Genomic DNA, 22,205 nt, shown 5'->3' with positions numbered 1-22,205 from the left:
GGCAGGAAGTATGATAAATGCCTCCTAAACTGTGTTTGAAATCACAGTAAGTTCAAACCATAATTATCACATGTGATAATTATGTTTTGATGAATAGGCCCCTAAATCTTTATCATTGTCCAGTTCTACTATGTATAAGATGCTTTTTCTGAAACATTATTACATATTATGTCGCTGTCCCTATGGTAAGTTTGGAACCTCTTGGAATAGTGGTTACTGTAAAATAGTTGCACTCTATGTTTTTATGACAAATGTTGAACATGGGAACATCCTACTTTAGGGTACATGTCTAAAGAGAATTTATGTTGTGTGTTTCCAAAATGTAATGCAGTCCAAGTTTATATGCTAAACTTTAATAATGTGAGTTGTGTCCCTTATGTTGCTTTCCTGCTTTGTTATGAAGGGTTGAATGAATTAATTAATCAATTAATACATTTGGACAATGCAGAGGGTATGGACTGAAAGGTGATTTTCGCAAACTCTTAGTGTAGTACAATTAGTTGTTTTCTCCACCACATATTCTGTTTCCTAATACTTTACAAGATACTGTACCATATGTCTTCTGGAAATTCACAGGTTCCACGTAACTATTCCGATTCCCCCTTTTTGCTCTTTGTAAACTCTTTTTATATTATTACATTCTGAGCTCTTTTATATTATTACCATTATTATTGCTTCAATTTCTATAATATTGTTTGTGCTTCTTGGTGTAATTATAAATCTATGTGGATTTTCTACTAATGCACATTTGCAAAAAGAATAAAGTTATAATGAAAATTATAATCCATTTTTACCTTAATAAACATGTATTAAATAAGCGGTTTGTGTTAGAAAAAAAACGATCCTGCTGCATTTTAATATATTTTGTAAAATAAGATATCTTTTTATTTTGCTATTGAAATTATAATAAATGATTTAAAAATTTAACCATTCTAAACATTCTATGCAGGTTATAATTCCTCTTCATGCCTGGTTATATTTAGTAACAAAGGTCTTTTTTTGTTTAATGATTTCTAAATAGTGGCATCTAGGTTTTCACAAGGTAATATCAGAGAGACAAGACCTATTACAAGTATCAGAATTGCTCATGTAAATTGTTGTGCCGAGTACTGTGATTTCAGATAAGCACCAAAATTTATTTTTGGCGCTACACCGAAAGTATATGTTCTTACAAATTAATATGATGTATACCAATTATGTACAGAATAAAATTAAACTTATTGGGACTAACAGCATGATATTTTGATGTGCCTATTGTACTGCCCACTTGTATCAGTGATGGATGTGTAGCCTGCCATGACCAATGTCATCATGCTGTGACATACAAAGAGAAGGACACAGGACATTCATAAAGAGAGCACATGGACTTGGAAGATCATTCAGAGGTAGCCAGGAACTGAGGTTATGGGAGCAGAGAGGATTGGGTAGTGGAGAAGGGCATGAGTTGAGCATTGTGTGTAGCATTCTCCATTACCAGCTGGCAGGGAGCCCCTGTAGGACCTTGGGTACAACTCATTTGATTTCTATTGATTCTAATGGGAAATTAATTTATTATAAAACCATGAACACTGATATGCTATGAAAACTGAGAGAGAACAACACCCAATAAGCAAATACAAATCTTCTTATTGCCTTCATGAAGAGATGTTGACAATATGAGCACTTCTAGGATTTTTCTTTTTTAATTGAATGTTCTTTATTAGATTTTCTGCACAGGAGAAATTATTTCAGCCCAAACTGTTCCAATCTTGGACAGAGATTTAGGCAACTTAGAGCCTTTAGATGTTGTGTTGGATTTCATCAATTTTCAATTTTTTTGCTTTTTTTGCTTGTATTCTGGCATTATATTTTTCTACAACCTGTGAGATGAAAATATTGTTTTAATGGTACAGTAAGGGCAAAATATAGTTACATTTATTGGGCAGGGTTGGGCTAAACTTTATCCGTTTACTTGAGTTCAATTCACAAGCTAAGTAGGTAGGTACTGTAGGTATATTTGCTCTGGTCCTTCTTAACAGCATTGTAGACCTTGGGCAAAGCAATGGAAAAAATTATAACTTACCCTTCCTGCGGCCATGCATCATCTCTACATATGCTTTCATAGAGTAAATGGCTGTCAGCACTCTTATTGGTGGATTGCTCCAGCCATCCACCAGTCAGCATGCTTAAAACCATTCAGTCTGTCTGCAGGCTTGTAGACAGGTAGAGAATGCTGCACTCTGAATGGTGGATAGTCTCAGCCATCCACCAATCAGCATGCTGACAGCCATTCACTGTCTGGCTCAGTGTAATGTGCAGCCACTCACTTCAGCAGAGAGGCAAGCAGAGAAAGATGGTCCCTGACTGCTCTGAGTGTAGATAACTCACAATCAGAGCAGCTGGGCAGTATTCTTCTACTCAAAGACCTCAGAATTGTGGGGCCCTAGGCAGCTGCCCAGTGTGCCAATATGTTAAAATGGCATTATGTTGTCAATAACTTTTTCACACCTGCATAGTGCATATTTCCTTACCTGTGAAATTCAATAGGTATGGGCAGAACCAAAGGGTACCCTGTATATGCAGTCAAGTTAGGAGAAATTGGAGCTTCCTAGACACTTGTTGGACAGTTTGATATACAAAAGGACTTTCTGGTGCTGGAAGGGTGCAAGTGTAAATCACAATAAGTTATACATGTGTTTATATGACCCAATACTGTTACTAGGCCCTCCCTTACTCTCCCATATATGAAAAGCAAATATGTATATTGAGAAGGGTTCAATGAGTTGGTACAGCTATACAAAATGGGATTAGAACCTTAAAATCATTAATACAATAGGTTTAACAAAAGAGATGACCCACATGTTACATAAAAGTTAATTTATTGTTTATTGTGCCATTTAAATAACATACAATTTTCTGTCTTGGATTAATGAGTTAAACATTTTTTTCACTATTACAGATAGTATATGGAAAAAAAGATATTCCATTTTTAAAAAACACCACAGCATTATAATAACATTTAGGCATAAAATCAGATAAACAAAAAATAAAGCATAAAATAATATATAAATAAAATGACTCTCACTGGTGGGGTAAACTGAATGCATTTTATGGCTTCTGGCCGCCTCCTCAAGCAATAAAGCAGCGAATGACCTTTACTTCTTTAGAATATATAAAGACACTGAAAAACTAGATTTGGGATTCATTTATGTCAAATTTATTTTGACATCAACCTATTACACTTCTTGTAATTTTTTAAGTATTAAATTGATTAAATTAAATAAAGTTAATATGTTGATGGACAAATACAGAGCGGACAAAATATGACAGAAATATGCATACAAATCATTCATTGGTGAGAAGCATGCCTGGATGGGCTGTGTCATTTTTGGGCAGGGACCAATTGGTCTATAATTAAATAAAGGACAATCTAAAACACCTAACCAGTGAACTAAATCCGTCAGTTTTTTCTGCCACAACATAAACAACACAGATAAGGGAGGGAGAGATTTCTAAGCATTGATATAAAACTTAAAACACACCCCCTGAAACCCTATTGGCTGAACAAAGCAAATGCAAAGCACACTAAGTAAAAAGGTGGAGTCAACATACTGTAACTCTTAATGTACCACTGCTCCTGCTACAACCTTGAGGTTTAGCCCATCTCATGAATAAAATAAGCCTTACACTCCTCTTATATCCATTATAGATTTTTTGGGACCAGTGAATTTGAATCTTCTGTGACATTAACACAGTTTTAGCAGGTCCCTGTTTTTGTTTTTTAGTGTGAAGGTTAAAAAAACCTTTTCTGACATTAAATCCTGCTTGTCTATTTACAAATTACTCTACAGAACAAGTAAAGGCAAAACACAACTAGAAATGAAAATCATCCCATGTAAGTAACTTCTTATACAGAAAATGGTTTTGTCATTAACAAAAAACAAAGTAGCAATATGCCTTTATTTTCTCTTAATGAAATCAACTTTCTCTCCCAGTAGTGTTTGTTATGACATAAAACACTTACAAATGTTGAAAACCAAGGTGAGGACGTTGTCAGTGGTAATTTAGGGAAGAACTCACATGGGCTCGGAAGGTCATGTAAATGAGAGATGACACTTCTGTTAAGGCATGACTTTTCATCAGCTGCAGCTCAGCAGGTGTCATGACGATGGTAAAACAAAGGGACAGATCTTTGAGAACAGCATGGTTGCAGTGCCGGATATCTATATTTCATAACCTGCAAGACACACCAAGGTCTGAAGCCAGAAACTGTCTTCTATTACTGCCATCAACTTGTAAAGCTTCCCTGTATGATAGACAGGTACAGATGTTACCTTTAGTTGAAATGTAACAGTTGTGTTTAAACAAAGGATTTATTAAATTAAAATCTGAACTAATATCAAGAGAAATATACAAATAAATGTATAAGCTTAAATAATTTCAACAGGTATTCTTGACCCAGATCATGCCCTTTAGACTACAGGGTGGAACGGGAACATCCAGTGGCTAACCCTGCAAAGTACCCGGATGGATCCATTTACACTGAAAAAAATCCCAGGTTGATGCGCATCAATCAGGGATCTTTTGGTTGGTGTAAAAGGTGTATTAAACAAATCTATTATAAGAAGTTGGTAGAGATGAAGTTTACCCATATCTGCATATGAATTTTTATATGTAGTAAGTTTGTATGACATCTGGTAACTAGATTCAGTTTTTAGTAAAATTTATGGAAAAAACAAGTTAAGAGAATAGATGCCTGCAATGCTATACATAGCAAGAGACAGTAATTCTATATACTGTATAGAAGCATAGAAATTATATGTAAATATATATATTTTTATATAATGAGAGGGTTAAAAGCTTCTCAGGGTTATCTATTATTATAGTCTTTGTCTTACATCTACAGCATGGAAGTTAGTTAAGATTAAGGAGTCAGTAAGCGCATTAAAATTGAATACTTAGGGGCATATTCAATTAGACGCGAAAAGTCCCGTACTTTCGCATACCGGGTTTTTTCGCCGACGTCGCTGGTTTTGATTGTGAAAAAGTATCGCGCTCCTCCCTGCTTATCCCTGTATTCAATTAGAAATCAGTGAAAACGGGACCCGGCGAATTCAGACCTGGCGAAAAGCGCTCTCAGATTTGGGGAAATCATCCTGCCACCCCCCAAAAGATGCACTGACATTGGGGATCACTATAGATAATCCAGGATAGGCCTGCTGAAGGTATTTGGAGTACTTAACTGCTCTCAATAGCTGCTAATTAACGTCTTTGCAGAAGTGGTGAAGAATAGCATTTAGCAGTTTTTTTGCAGAAAATAAGTCCCTCCAAATTTGGGGTACACGAAAATGGGTGCTAAAGTGAAGATTTAAAAAAACGTTAAAATCCACCTGTCACAAACACCTGCAATCTTAAAAACACTTGGAACATACTTGGGGACCCCCCTGGAGTCTATTTTGCTAGTTTTTCAGTTTGTCTCCCAACTTTGTACTTTTTAACCCTCTTTTTCAAAGTCATTTTTTGGGGTGTTCTTAAGTTTTTTTTAAAACTTATTTTCGCACAGTTTATTTTTGGGGGACTGTCCCAAGGGTGTATTGTGGTTCCCGCAAGTTTGCACCCCAAAACCCGAATTCTGCACTTTTTTCCGCCTGGTTTCATAGGCAAATCTTTTTCGCCTATTCCAAAGCATTGACTTTCCACATCGGCAAAATGTCTTTGAAATTGAATACAGGGATAAGTTTTCGCCTGGCGAAATAATGTCACCGGTGATACTTTTCCGCAGAAACAAACTTCCGCACCTAATTGAATATGCCTATTAGCCTGAGCCCCATTCGCAGCTGCATGCAGAACAGCATTGAAGGCAATTAAGTTTTTCTTTACTCATTTCATCATATGTACAATAATTCTATCAAATAAAACAGTTATAACATAAAATATACTGTACAGTAACAGTATGTATATGTTCATCAAATATATTATTATATATAAAAATGCTATGATTCCAGAAATGGCCTTTTTCTGATTGCTGGTTGGGATTTGCTTGGGGTTTAGATACTATGATATTTCATTTTTAATTTATTTATTTTTCAGCTTAGGACTGTAAGTTACAGATAGTTTTTTTTCTGATTGTCATATAATTACTTTAATTACTGTATTTATTTTCATGTATAGATTGGGTAATGTAATCTGCTACATGTTTTCTTCAATTTTCCTTGTCCATTCCGAAGCTGTTTTTCTCTTGGTATTAGCTGCATAGCAGAGTTGCTGGTTAGTTTATCAGTTTAGGACTGCCTGTGATTAGTAATTTATGGTGTTAGCATTTGGTTTAAAAACATGTACAGTATAGCAATTAATTTGGATTAAATGGATGTCTGCACCATTTATGTTTACATATTTATTTATTGTTACTGTATATCTCAAAACATTTTTAAAATATCCAGCTGCAGATGTGTGTGTTCAAAATGGCAATAACAATATAAATAATCATAGAAACTTAAACTATAACCAAATAACAGTCAAACACAATGTTAGTATCTATTATTATTAATAAATAGAAGGGGGCTATTCATTATCAGTAATGAGTCCATTACACATATGGAAATGCTAGTTTCTGCATGTTTTAATTAGAGATGAGCAGGATCAGTTCCTTGAGAAGCGAACCCACCCGAACTTAGCAGATACGAGGCAGATCCATGTCGGCTCAGGTTTTCCAGCCTGACTCGGATCTCAAAACAAAGCAAAACGTCATCATCCCGCAGTGGGATTCTCGTGGGTTTTAGATTGTATAAAGGTCCCGTGATCGCCTCCATTTTTCATTCTGGCTGTGGAGAGTGAAGAGGGAGGGAGCTGGGAGCTGTGCTGTGCTGCTGTTGTGCAGAATTGTGAGGTTGTCCTGTCCATAAGGGCTGGCTGGCTGTTGTCCATAGGGGCTGACTGGCTGTTGTCCATAATCCATACCATATAGGGGCTGGCTATTGTCATGTCCATAGGGGCTGGCTGGCTGTTGTCATGTCCATAGGGGCTGGCTGTTGTCATGTCCATAGGGGCTGGCTGGCTGTAGTACATAGGGGCTGGCTGGCTGTAGTACATAGGGGCTGGCTCGATGTTTTGAGATTGTCCTGACCATATAGGCTGGCTGGCTGTTGTCCGTATTAATCCATATAGGGGCTGGCAGGCTGTTGTCCTGTCCATAAGGGCTGTCTGGCTGTTCTGCTGTGTTTTCCAGGGGGTGCTCTGTCCATCAAGGGTTCTCTTCTTCACCCCAGTGTAAAAAAAAATTGTGCGTGTGTGTTAGCCACACCACCAGTGAAAAAAATAAAAACAATTTTACGTGTGTGTGTGTTAGCCACACCACCAGTGTGAAAATATATATTTTTTTGTGTGTGTGTGTTAGCCTGCCACACCACCAGTGTGAAAATAAAAACTATTTTTTGCGTGTGTGTTAGCCTGCCACACCACCAGTGAGAAAATAAAAACTATTTTTTGTGTGTGTGGTTGTTTGTGTGCATTAGCTGCAACTTAGCTGCGCTATAATTTCTTGGTAATACTGCTGTAAGACCACAGTGAGTATGGAGGATAGTCACATGACAGGAGACCCGAATCCACATACCAGTCTTGTAGCTGCCGGCAGCAGTCATGATGACGATGCAAGGCCGTCAACGTCATTTATGAAGGCCGATGTACCAGGGCTTAAGTCAGGTCAAAAAGTCAGGCTAAAAAATGTAACTTTTACCCTGTTAAAGAAAAAAATCTAAAGCTAAGTCAGCTTTTGAGAGACAAAAAATTGGCAATATGCAATTCAATACACAAAGTGGCTTGGAAAGGATAAGGCCGTGGCCTTTATTTATGACTGGTGGTTCTAGTTGTGATGATTTAAGCCCCTCTGCTTGTAGGAGAAGTAAAAAAATAAACAAATTGTTAAGACTGGAACCAACTATGTGCTGTAAAAAATCTCAAATCCCCAAGTACAAGTGTGTCCGCAGTCGCCATGTGTGAGCCTGACCTTTCTAATACTATACTTGAAGAGGATCCTCCTTCCACCATTTGTGTGCCTCTGCAAAAGTGGGGATGAGCAGCACAAGTCAACATGCTGATTTAGAAATCCAGGATGCTTCTGTGGAATTGCACGAGGAGGATGAGGAGGATATTTATGTAGTTGGCAATAACAACAAGGATGATGAGGATGTTGATGATGATGATGAGGATGAGGATGTTGATGTCAAGGATGTTTGTGTAAAAACTGTAAATTAGACAACAGTTGTTGCCCATGTTTGGAAAAATCCACATCTCATGTGTGGAATCATTTCCATCCAAATCCGGACAACCTTTGCCAAGCCATTTTTAACCATTGCCATGTAACAGTGAGTAGAGGTAAGGACTTTAACCATCTTGGAACCTCCTCCCTGTTACGTTATTGCAGTGCATTCATCAAATTGGAAAGGGTATAGAAACTTTGTGGACAAGACACCGAACAATAATCAGTCCAGTGTCACCTAGCTGCTCCCTTCTATCTATATCCAAGCACCTGCAATCTCCACCACCACCTGTATCATCATCAACATCCTAATTCATGATCAGAAGTAGTCCTGCATCCTCTCCTATCCGTTGTTCATCAGAAGGATCCTTGAGTTTTACGCCTTCTGCTGCTGTTGCTATGAGTGGATTTTCATCCCAGAAGGGGACTAGGAAGAAGACTACTTTTAGTAGTTCAAGTTCAACCAAACAATTGACTATCACACATTCCATTGCATTGGTAAACAAGTATGACAGCAAACACCCAGTTGCACAGCGGATTACTGATGCCATAACAGCTATGTTGGTATTAGATGTGCGTCCAGTATCCACCATTAATGCAGTGGGTTTTAGACAGTTAATGGAGGTCCTGTGTCCCCGCTACCATGTCCCTTCTAGATTCCACTTCTTTAGAATAGCAATTCCCAATTTGTACAAGGACATTAAAATAAATCTTATTAATGTCCTCCGAAATGGTGATGTGCCCACTGTCCACTTGACCACAGATATGTGGACAAGTGGGACAAGGCAACCTAAAGATTACATGACTACGAAAGCCCGCTGGACATGTGTATTGACTCAAACAGTGCAAACAGCAGCAGCATCTGACAAATGCCAGCTCATTCAGAGGAAGGCTACTCTGTGTATAATCAATTTCACTAAGAGGCATACCGCTGAGAACCTCTTAGAGAAATTCAGGGAAATCATTGCAAACTGGCTTACTCCACTTGGACTCTCTTTGGAATTTGTGATTTCTAACAATGCCAGAAATATTGTGCTAGCATTACATATGGGCGAATTCAAACACATCCCATGTTTTGCTCACACAAATAATTTGGCAATGCAGGAGATGCTTTCGGTGGCCCGTAAGATTTCTGGACATTTTTGACATTCAACAACTGTGTGTCGAAGATTGCAGCACCAGCAACAACTGTTGAATTTGCCCTGCCATCATCTGAAGCAAGAGGTAGTAACTAAGTGGAATTCTACTCTCTATATGCTTCAGCGGATGGAGGAGCAGCAAAAGGCCATCCAAGTCTACACTACCACCTATGACATATGGAGAGGAGTGGGAATGCACCTTAGTCAAGGACAGTGGAGAATGATTTCCGTGTTGTCAGGTCATTCCCCTAATCAGACTTTTGCAAAAGCAGCTGGAGAAACTGAAGGAGGAGCTGAAACGGAGTGATTCTGCTAGGTATTTAGGACTGGTAGATCAAGCCCTTCACTCACTTTGCCAGGATCCAAAGGTCATCAATCTCTTGAAATCAAATCACTATATTTTGGCGCCCATACTAAATACTATGTTTAAGTCAACCTTGTGTCTTTCAGTCCAATAGACATAAATCTGAAAAGATGCAAAGAGCTGTTGGTGAAAAAATTGTCAGCTCAAGTGGTACGAGACACAGTATCTTATCCTCCTTCATTTTCTGCAGCTGCCAGGAAAAAAATTAAATTTTCTTAAGAGACCCACTGCTGGTGGTGATGCAGATCAGTCAGCAAAAACTAATGACATCTGGTTGGGTCTGAAAGAACTGCCTACAATGAGTGACATGTCTACCATGATTTTGTCTGATATGGTCACCATTCAGAGAATGGTGGATGACTATTTTAGGGATAGCATCCAAATAGGCATGTCAGATAGTCTATTTCACTACTGGCAGGAGAAAATAGCAATTTGGAGTCCCTTACACAAACTGGCTTTGCTTTATGTAAGTTGGCCACCCTCCAGTGTGTACTCTGAAAGAATTTTCAGCGCAGCTGGGAACCTTGTCAGTGATAGTCATAGGAGATTACTTCGCCAGAAAGTGGGAAAGATGATGTTCATCAAAATTAATTACAAATTCCACCTTTACCAGCAATTAAGTAAAATAACTACTGAAGTGTCTGTAATGGTGGAGAAGAGGATGTACACACTGTTGGGGATAATGATGATGACATCTGATCTTACCTATGTTGTAAAGCCAGTTTGTGTATGGGATCATTGCCACCAATGTCCACTGGGCATTGGCAGCTTGTTTTGTGGGGGTTCCAAACAAACCAATCATTTCAGCCACAAGTGGTAGTCCCTGTCGCTGAAGTGATTGGTTTGTGAAACTGTGAATGTCCTGTTTCATATATACAACATAAGGGTGGTTTGGAGGACCCAAGGACAATTCCATCTTGCACCTTTTTCCTTTCCATTATGTGCTGTTTGGGGCATTGCTGCCTGACATTTTTAATGTTATGGTTTATGAATGTCCAGAAATTGTAATGCCACAGACAGCATCTCCTGCATGCCCCTTTCATTTTTTTAAAGACAATTCTGAATCAACTGCTGCTTGTTGTGTCAACCCGGCGGCACAAGTCGCACAACAGTGACATTTAGCCAAGGGTTCTCAGCCCTCAAAGCTGCTACACAGCTCAAAGCCCGCATCCTGCTTCATGGCCCAAAGGCCACCTGTAGTAACTCCTCACCAGCACTCAAGGGTGTAACGGCCACAACTTGCCAAGAGTTCCAGCCCTGAAGGCTGTTGCAGGACTGGTTCCTTCCTAATCAGAGCTCTGTATTCCACTACTACTCAACCCGGAGGCTGCATCAACAATTAACTATCAACTATCAATTCTTCAGCCAGCGGCTGCACCAATTCTCAAGTATCAACTCTTCTTTCTTCAGCCAGTGGCTGCACCAATTATCAAGTGTCAACTCTTCTTACTTCAGCCAGTGACTGCACCAATTATCAAGTATCAACTCTTCTTTCTTCAGCCAGTGGCTGCACCAATTATCAAGTATCAACTCTTCTTACTTCAGCCAGTGGCTGCACCAATTATCAAGTATCAACTATTCTTACTTCAACAAGTGGCTGTGCCAACTATCAACTGTCAATTCTCTTACTTCAGCCAGTGATTGCATAAATTATCCACTATCAATTCTTCAATCCTCAAGGGGTACCCAACCATCATCTCTGCACAGTCCTCAACTCTATTTATCACTCAGTTTTGATTCCGCCTAGGAATCGTGACAGCCAGCTAGTTGGATGCAACCTTTTGGCCCTTAACTAGATGAAAAAAATCAATATTGTGAGCTGTGAGGTGGTCACAATTGACTGGAAACGAGAGTAAATAAATGTTACTGAGGTTAATAGTACTGTAGGAAGAAAAACAGGCCCATTTTATGTGATTTTAGCTGTTTTTATGATTTTTTAAGAAAAAATCCAAATCCAAAACCAAAACCGTAACACAAAACACGCAGGTGAGGTTTTGGCAAAACCAATCTAGATCCAAAATCAGGTGAGAGCCAGATCCAAAACCAAAACACAGGGGTTGGTGCACATCCATAGTTTTAATTAATGGACCCATATTCATTATTATGGGTCTGATGGGGCTGCCTAATATTCAGCAAACTCTGAGATAGCATTACATTTCCCAGAACCCCGTTCCTTCCTTTGGGCAGAAAGTCCACGATTGTGAAGAGGAATCTGAGTGGATCCCTTCACCACCTCAGCAGTGTACATATTTGCTCCTGATGAAGGTATGAGCTCATACCACACAGAAACATGTAGAGCTGAGTAGTGCTATTCATGATCTGCCTACCTACATAAGTACCTGCATAATCCATTTATTATTCCCAGACCAGTTTTCTTTGGGGATGACTACCTGGATCGTCTACTACCTCTAGATAGGACCTTGCTAATTATGGATCCACATGGGGTAATATAGAACTCTCACCTATACTGCATAATAAACCGGATAAAACATTCTCAGAGGTGCCAAGAGGTGGGGGGAGTGGGTACTATAAGCAACAAGTGTATCCCTAGTGTTTGGCACAAAAAGAGTCTGCCTATCTCAGATTCACCACAAAAACTTTCACCAAAGTTTAAAATAACACATCAAGTAAGAAAACATTGGGACTCATAAACCTGGTGCTTTATAAATAATAAAAGTACATAAATGCATCAAAATACATCCCTTTTGCTGGTGATTGAGGGATGATGCGTGTCTCACAAAAGGTCCTTCTTTTCACTCTTCTCAACTCAAGAAGGAGGGGATCATAAAAAAGAAACAAATATACATGTGTGTAGTACAGTTTATTTTCTAAGTAGTAACTTTCTTCTCCCCTCTCTGGGTACTAATTACCCAGGCCCGGGCTTGCTGGTGGGGCCCGGCTGGGGCCTTGACCCTGTGCCACCCCCCCCCTCTTACATCACAGCAGCCCAGCACACGCTGCTGTGTGCTGGGCTGCACTGGGAGACTGCTTGCGGCTGCTAAGTAGCAGCCACAGCAGTCTCCTATGGCTGAGGGGGGAACGATCACACTGATTGTGCCCCCCACTGGCTATGTGCCAGGCTGAGGGGCTAACAGCACCCCACCCCCCTCAGCATGCTACAAAAATATTTTTTTAAATATTTTCTCCCTAAGGGGACGTGATCACGTCTCCTGCAATTAGGCCACGCCCTCCTTTACCCAGGCTCGGCATGGTTATTGGCACGCCTGGATATTCTACACACACCAATATACTTGACTATGATGTGAGTCTTTTAAAGCAGAATTTTTGGGATAACCTTTTACATATAAAATCAGTGTGCACACTGTACAACTTTTTAGATAAGTACTCCTTTATATGGCCATATATATATATATATATATATAAATATATATAGAATGTGGGCATATATATATTAGAATGTAAGCTCTTACGAGCAGGGCCCTCTACTACTACCCTACTTTAGTTTCATCTAATTCTTACTCACCACTAGGGCACCTAACACCTTGGTTGCTTACACTCTGTTGCTTATCTGGGTGTTATGGTCGCTAATGTAGCCACATATATTATCCATGTCCTGTATTGTATTGTACTGTAAGTCGCTTGTCTGCAATTTGTTTATGTACTTTGTAAGGCGCTGCGGAACACTTGTGGCGCCATATACATTAATGATAATTTTATATATATATATATTTATATATATATATATATATATATATATTTATATATATACATATATACTGTTTTTAGTAATTGTATATTTGATATTATATATCACAGTATTCAGATTTATTAAATGTATTTTTTCTTTTAACCAAGCCGCATATGGAGAATTTTTAGAGTATATCCACATTATATTCACACCTACCCAGCGCTGTTTCCTTTAGTCACATACAATATTTATGTATAGTTCATCTATCCTGTTATTTGATATGTGTTTATGATTTTATGTTTACATTATTAATTTTATGTTTATTTTATTGTTTTAGAGGTGGTGCTTTCCTAGAGTAAAATGTAAAATGTTTACAAAAAGGGGGAAAGAGTGACAAAAATATTAACTTAGGTTTTTTTCCTGTATAGAGGTTATTTATTTAAAATACAACAAAGATGCTAATTAGTGCTGATATGTGAAGTGTGAAGAACCACCAATAAATGAACTACCAGGGTTGCTCAAAAATAGTTTTCAGGACCCTGCCATCTGCATATTCATTAAACCAGGCAATGTTTTTCCAATCTTTAATTGTCCAGTTTTAATGAGCATTTCCCAAATGTGTCTTCAGTTTCCTGTTCTAAATTGTCAGGAAGTCATTCTAGTGTGGGTTTCTGCTGCTGTAGCCCATCCACTTAAAGGTTCAAAGTGCTGTGTGTGTGTTTTCAGAGATTCTCTTCTGCATTTTGCTGTTGTAACGATTGTTACTTAAGTTACTATAGCTTTGATGTCAAGTTGAACCAGTCTGTCCATTCTCCTGTAACTTTTCTCATGAGCAAGGCATATTCACAAACAGAACTTCCACACACTGGCTGTTTTGCACTTTCCCTTCATTCTCTGTGCATGAAAATCCCTTGGGATCACCAAAGTTTGAGATAGGGTAACTACCCTATCTGGCATCTATATTCATACCACGGTCAAAGTTACTGAAATCACATTTCTTCCTAATTCTGTTTGGTCTGAACAAGAACTGGACCTCTTGACCATGTTGCATGGTTTTATGCATTGAGTTGCTGCAAGCATGATTGGCTGATTAGATATTTGCATTAACAAGCAGTTGTATTGGTTTACTCATAAAATACCCTCTGCATGCATTTTGAGCTCTCGACACCCGGCTTACCTATGATCAGTATGCCGGGCATCGGGATTTCAGCGTGGGGCTGATGATAGGCATCAGTATTTAGACACCTTTCATTAGTCCCATGCCGGGATTTCACAGTCGGGAAGCCGGGGGTCAGCATTTCGACCGCCGGCTTCCTGACTACATCCCAACAGTGGCACTTGCTTTCCATGGGAAGTGTTCCCTGCTTATCACAGATGGACACACTGTTCCAAGGGGAGGTGTTTTCTCCCCCTCGGACTGCCAGCGCGGACTTAAATTGCCAGAGAGAGCACTTTCAATGGGAAGCCACGACCATGCTACAAGAACAGCCCTATCTGGCTCCTAAAGGTTGCAGCTGATGCAGTGCCTAGAACAGTGATTCCCAACCTCGGTCCTCAATGCACACTAACAGTCCTGGTTTTGGTGATATCCAGACTTGAGCACAGATGGTTAAATCAAAATAACTGAGGTACTAATTAAGTAACCTGTGCTCCAGTATGGCTATCCTCAAAATCTGGACTGCTAGTGTGCCTTGAGGACCATGGTTGGGAACCCCTGGCCTAGAAGCTTGGTTGTTGATTTGTGCGTATGTGAGAGAACACCATCCCGCACATGCACACATTTCACTTCAGACCAGTAATAGTAGATAGGAACCGCCACTGGTCACCGTCCCAATTTTGTCAAATATACAAGACATCAGATGTAGTGATCTGCAACTTGTAAACTTGCTGGAAATTTGCCTGAAAAACTACCAACACTGCATGTATTTTATGCTATCTGTCCAGTCAGAACATAGTACAGTGCCAAATTAAACATAATTTTGTCACTCCCTAATACTCAATTAAGAAGCCTTATAATATACGGTAATAAATATTTTAGTGGGCCATAATTATGTAATTAATTTATGTTATAATATTGTTTATTGGAGAAATAATGTTAAATAAAAATAACATTTTATATTATGAAGACAATAATATGTTTATGTAAATTGAGGCCATATTAATTAGCTAATGCTAGAAGTACCTCCGTGACGGTTCTTGTAGTGCCACTAGCTTGGAATATAACTGGTGATTCTATCATTATTTCATTAACATGGCCCTCATTAACACGGAAACATTATTGCCTGCATAATGTTTTAATGTTATTATTTTTAAACATTATTGACCCAATAATAAAATATTTAAATAATTATGGCTTATCAATATTTTTAGTATTTTCGGGGGGCTTTAATCGAGTATTAATTAATAAGTGACAGTAATAAAAGTTTTACGAGGCTCTTTATTAAAATCATGCAATTGGTCCTGTTTACACGCAATCCAAGACACTAGATTCGTTTTTAAATCCTAGTTTCAAACTTCCAGCAGACCCGAGCAGGGTCTCGGATCTACTTTGAACCCTAAAAGTGTTCCGAGCCAGGACTCGATTCAACTTGGAACCCCAAAGTTTGTGGGTGTTTGGTTTTCAGCAAAACCAAACCACACATCTCTACTAAAAATGCACCAAAACCTCTGAAAACTGCAGTTTTCTGAGGTTCACCGCAATACATATGGATCCCTTATGTATTAAAAAGATCTGCAGCACAGTAAGCCTCATAGAATTATATGAGGCTGTGCTGTATCCATACACATCAAGCTCTGGCAAGTGTAACTACAGTATAAGCTTCTTTTCATAAAAAGTCTCCAGAGAGGGATCCGAAAGATCCCTCTCCGTGCCACTGCAGCTTTCTGCATGTGCTGGCAAATGGACTTCTGGGATCAGAAATCTCGCTCGATGGCAGTACTTTGCCAAGACAGCTCTACATCAAAAGAGTGTTTCCGGCAGGTAAGTGATCATACATAGTGACTTCACAAAATACCAGTAGGCATGGGAACAGGATCGGGAGGTATTGGAATCAAATTGCAATACATGATACATCTCGTCCATAGTGTGATTTCAGAAACTAATATGCCAGTATGCAATACCCGCATTTGCCATTGAGAAACACATGCATCTTAAAATGTCAAACTACAGTATGCAATATACTATTTAAATTTACACTTTTTAGTTTTGGTAGACAAATGGTTATTATGTTATAAGTCATGTTACTGCATTAAAATATATCAATATTGCTGCCTTATTCTGTATTACGTGTCCTCCAGCAAGAACTCATAATATCTATATCATCTGTGAAGGTCATCTAGTCTGCACCTGTTATATATCTCTCTTCTGTTTACAGCATGTAATGTTCAATTACATTTAGCCAGTTCAATCAAGTTCACTAATGAGCGATGTGAAAAGCATTGAATTCAGTTAATAGGTAATCATGGGATTTGTTTATGAGGATTGCACAACAGATCATAGTTTGTAGTATTCCATAACGGTGGTACAGAAGCGTGTTGCATTTAACATATATACTGTACTGTACAAACACACCTATATGTAAGATAATAAAAAAATGCAGCATTTTCCTTTGAAAAACCCGTAACATTTAAGAACCCATTGCCGACCATGGCAAGTACACTAATGTAGACGGGTGTGTGAATGGTGTTACTAATATAGCAAGCTAGGGCAGATTGCTATCATTTCAATAGTACTGTAGGTGAAAGGCTTTATTTTCCTAATGATAGGTTTGTTTTCCTGCATCGACTATGGCTTGACAATATAACTCTTCAATTAAGTGCAAGTTACCTCCACATACTTTTCCTTATGAGAGTCTGACATTTGATAAATCCAAATGTAAATGTAGCCTAAAAGGTATCTAAAAAGTATTTTAATGAATGGTGCAAGTACTGTAAGTTGCTGGTTACCTTTGTAAACTTTAAAAAACAAAACAAATAAATGATATGCATAAATATACATATACAAATCTATTGCCCTTTATAGAGAAACACTATTATAAATATATCTAATTCAACTTTATAAAAATTATTTTTTAAAGGTACATACTGTATTAGGCTTCTGACATTTGATTAGTTCATATAGGACTGTTTTCCTGTATTTTAGGTACAGTAGCATAGCACACCGATGTGCTATTGGCAATCTTCCTTCTTTTAGTAACTGGTTTCTAAGATGGGTGTTGTAAAACCTCAACCAATTGTGAGAAAGTTTGAGCCAATAATGCAATATTAGATGCTGATAGTGGCAACAAAAATGGTAATGATGGATCATTTTAGGATAACTCAGATTTACTATTTATATAGTATCTATCAAACATAGTATAAATAACCGAACCTTATTTAGTGCTGGGGTACTATTTTATAGTACTCTGACTGTTTTAATTCAATCTTCAACATGTGACAAGTGTCACAGGTAACTATATATCATTACTAACTTTCCACACTGTAATGGATATAATAAAGTATTTATCACCGTCCTTGTAGTGTCTGGCCACAATTGATCCATAGCCAGGAAGGAAAATAGTTATGAAGCAAGCCAGAAGTCAGAAGTTGATATATCAAAGTTTGTAGAGTGTGCACCATTTCAGGTTCACAGAACAATCACCTAGCAATGAGTGTTAGGTGAGGTCTCATTATAAATGTTAAGAATCAAAGCTCTAACGTACAATTTAGTTGATAGCACATGTACAGACACTTACAAACAGTGCCAGGCATTGGAAACCTGTCTCCGTCTATGGGTAATATTTCCAAACACCTGAGACCCAGCTACCTTGCTGAAGTACAGTAATACCCCTTTTCCACCTAAATTCCGGGTCAGACCCAGAGTTGGAACAAAGTTCCTATCCGGATCAGACCCAGAATTTTGCCGGCGCCGACTCGGGATATTCCCGAGTCAGCGCCGCTCACACCGCAGTCGGGTCTGCATAGACACGGCTTTTGCGGAGTGAAAGTGGTCGCTTGGAGATGACATCATCTCCAAATGCCACTGAAGCCGGACCAATCGGCTGGCTAGCTGCGCACTCCAGGTCATCGTGACCCGGAGTGCGCTGATCTCACTGCAGGGTTTCACAGGCTAGGCCCGTGTTAAACCCTGCTAGTTACCTGGGTTGGATTGCCGGGTCACTCCACCCGGCAATCCAACCCTCTCCCCTTTTACACCAGGGAGCTGCCCGGGTTAACCCTTCAAAAACCCGGGTTTTAGCTCCGGTGTAAAAGGGGTATAAGTGTCACCAACTTTTAATGACTGCATCACATGCAGTCAATTACTTTAACAGCAAGATTGTTTGCATAAATAGATTTTTACACCCATTGTACTGTAGGTGCTGTTATCTCATGAACACTAGGTGCAATCACACAAAAGCCAGTAAGTCACCTATTGTTTTTATTAATACACCTTGATATTAAACCTGAAACACTAGAAATACTGATATGGAGACAGTAAATTGGATTAAAGGGGTCACAGCCAATTAATTTATTGATCAGATCAGAAGTAATTATTATTATGGTGGCAGAAAAAGACAGCTCTACCTTGGCCACAGCATAATAGAATAATTTTAAACAATGTGGGCGGATCCCCACCCTAGCGCAAACAGGGTTAGGCAGCACCACCTCCCCCCAATTGGCCTTGCATTGGCCCCTCCATAAGATGGAGAACAGGTTTCCCCCTGAGGTAGTGACCAACTCTCCGCTCTCAGAGGGGAAATGTCACCGAACCACTCTTGCGCCAAATAGGCTGCTAAGGAGCGCGCTTTCCGCAATGCTGCACCACCTTTTGTCGGAAATTATCAGATTGCAATTAAAAGTTCCAACTACATTAAAAATTATACAAACCATAGAATAGTCGGGTGGGTGGGTGAGGATCCAAAACTGGAAAAAGGGATAATGCTCTTTGAACTGCCTATTTATATGAAGCCACCCCATTGACTAAACTGATAGGTTAAAAACCCTGACTGTCATAGCACCCCACACTGCTAGCAACAAACATTAACCCTTACCAAACCGTGTCAAATATTCCTTAAAAAAAACTGGTGCTTATATGTCATCAGACTTATACAGTCTTCAGTTTCTGTAAGTCACCTATTCAGTTTATTAATACAACTTGATACTAAACCTGAAACACTAGTAATAATGACACAGAGACAGTGAATTGGATTAAAGGGGTCGCAACCAATGAATTTATTGAGCAGATCAGAAGTAATTATTATTATGGTGGCAGAAAAAGCAGCGCTTACAAGAAAGAAAAAATAGGTTGCGCTGCTGTTGCTACGTAATAGGTATACTTAATTGATCCACATGACAAACTTCTCTGAATCACAAACATTTATTACACACATAATAATAAAATTTGCATATTACTATATATAGCATCTCTATATGGAGAATAAAATTCAACAAAATTGTTGCAAATCTTGTGACAGCTCTTTGTAACTGGAGAATATGTATCTATAATTAGGTACAATTGAATTCAATTGCTCACCGCTCGATGTATCAAATGTGTTTAGTATCCAATAAATTCATCTAAGCATCAGCGTTTGTGCTGGCACTTGCAATACACCCGAGCTCCTTTTGTTTAAGTGGAAAACTTGTTGAATTATACCACCATAAATCCACTTAGGCGAACTTTCCCACGGTGAGATAATGAGCAGTAACAGTCCTCCTTCAATTGGGTAGCCAATAAATAAACACATGGGTCTGTGTCTGGCTGGGATCTGTGGTGCGCCAGAGCTTTTTGTGTAAATTAATATATAGTGCTGGGGGTAGTGAGCTGAATCACTGGGATATTGTCCGCACAGTGACAACTTATTGGCAAAGGTCACCTCTTGGTAGTAAGGTGGGATGGCGGCTGTAAGAAGGACCAGCGGGCCTGCCTGGCGTTTAAGCGATGAGCCGTCTGAAGATAAATTAAGTTTTTATGGTCAGTAATAATGGTAACTGGAAACTTGGCCCCTCCCAGAAGATGATGCCACTCCATTAATGCCAGACGCATAGCTAGGAGTTCTTGATCTCCAATCGCATAGTTTTTCTCTACAGAGGAAAATTTACGAGAGAAGTATCCACATGGATGATTCTTCCTGTCACTGGAAATTTGGGATAATACCACCCCTACACCCACCGAAGAGGCATCCACTTCCACAAAAAATGGTTTATCCAGTTGGGGTTGGCAAAGGATAGGGGCAGTAGAGAATGCCTCTTTCAATCTCTGGAAGGCCTGTATGGCTGAGTCCGGCCACTGGGCTGGATTAGCGCCCTTCCATGTGAGACTAGTAATGGGAGACACCAGAGTGGAAAAATTCGGTATGAATCACCTATAATAGTTTGAAAATCCCAAAAAACGTTGGGTAGCTTTTAAAGATTTTGGTAATGGCCATTCAGAGATCGCTTTCAGTTTCTCTGGATCCATCTGAATGGTTTCCCCAGAAATTATATATCCTAGGAAAGGAACTGTGGTTTATTCAAAGAGGCACTTGGATAACTTTCCATAAAGGTGGTGTTTTCGAACTTCTCGGACATGTTGATGGTGAGTTTGGAGATCCTTAGAAAAGATTAGAATATCATCTAAATAGACGATGACAAAGCTGTAGAGAATGTCCCGAAAGATTTCATTTACATAGCCTTGGAATATAGCTGGCGCATTGCAGAGTCCAAAAGGCATCACCAGATATTCGAAATGACCATCTCTGGTATTGAAGGCGGTCTTCCACTCGTCCCCAGCGTTGATTCGTATCAAATTGTATGCCCCACGAAAATCTAGTTTAGTGAACACTTTAGCTCCACGGACCTTGTCGAAAAGCTCAGGAATTAAAGGTAAAGGATACCGATTTTTTGCAGTAATTTGGTTGACGCCATGGAAGTCTATACAGGGCCGGAGGCCTCCATTCTTCTTGCTCACAAAAAAGAACCCTCCCCCTGCAGGGGAGGTGGAAGGCCATATGAACCCTGTGGCTAGATTTTCCTTAATGTAAGTTGCCATGGCGGCTGTTTCTGGAACTGACAAAGGATAGGTCCGGCCCCGAGGGGGAATCTTCCCCGGGAGAAGTTCTATTCCACAATCCCATGACCGATGAAGAGGGAGTTGATCAGCAGCCTGCTCGCAGAAGACAACGGCAAAATCTTGATATGCTTGTGGTAGACTGGAGACAGAAGGATCTTTTGGATTGTCGGTCGGGGGGACTTTGCACCTGTACTGGGGTGCACAGAGTGGGTACGTACAGGAAGTACTTGGATTAGGCACCGATGGAAACAGTTTGGTCCCCATGATACAATTTGCATATTGGACCAATCAAAGGTAGGATTATGCTTCTTAACCAAGGTAAACCCAGAACTAGCTCGTAAGCAGAGTTAGGAAGTATGAGGAATTCAATGGTCTCTTGGTGCAGGCAACCAACCCTGAGAGTCACGGGCTGGGATTTCAAGGATATGGATTCACCTAGCATGGTTTTTCCATCTACACCGGAGAGCAGTAATTTGTCAGGTAAAAGTACCACTGAAATACCAAGGGACTGGATTAAAGATTTGGAATAGCCTGGTTCTGTTGATCTGCATAGGTTCCTCACCCCTGGAGGTGGGGAAATAGGATTGACTTCCTGAGGCCGGACGATCTCGAGAGCGATCCCCATGACCTCTATTACCCCACTGCTCCCTATGGCATAAATCAATCCTTATGCAGAGGGAAATAGTCTCAGAAAAAGACGTAGGTAAATCCCTGGATGCTAATTCGTCTTTCATCCTTTCGGACAACCCATGGAGGAAGGCTGCTTTGAGTGCTTCTTCGTTCCATCTAAGTTC

This window comes from Taudactylus pleione, unplaced genomic scaffold, assembly GCF_031769625.1.
Source record: "Taudactylus pleione unplaced genomic scaffold, aTauple2 ptg000531l, whole genome shotgun sequence".
In the NCBI taxonomy this organism is placed as follows: Eukaryota; Metazoa; Chordata; class Amphibia; order Anura; family Myobatrachidae; genus Taudactylus; species Taudactylus pleione.
The sequence above is the reverse complement of the archived record's forward strand: the minus strand, read 5'-3'. Positions refer to the sequence as shown.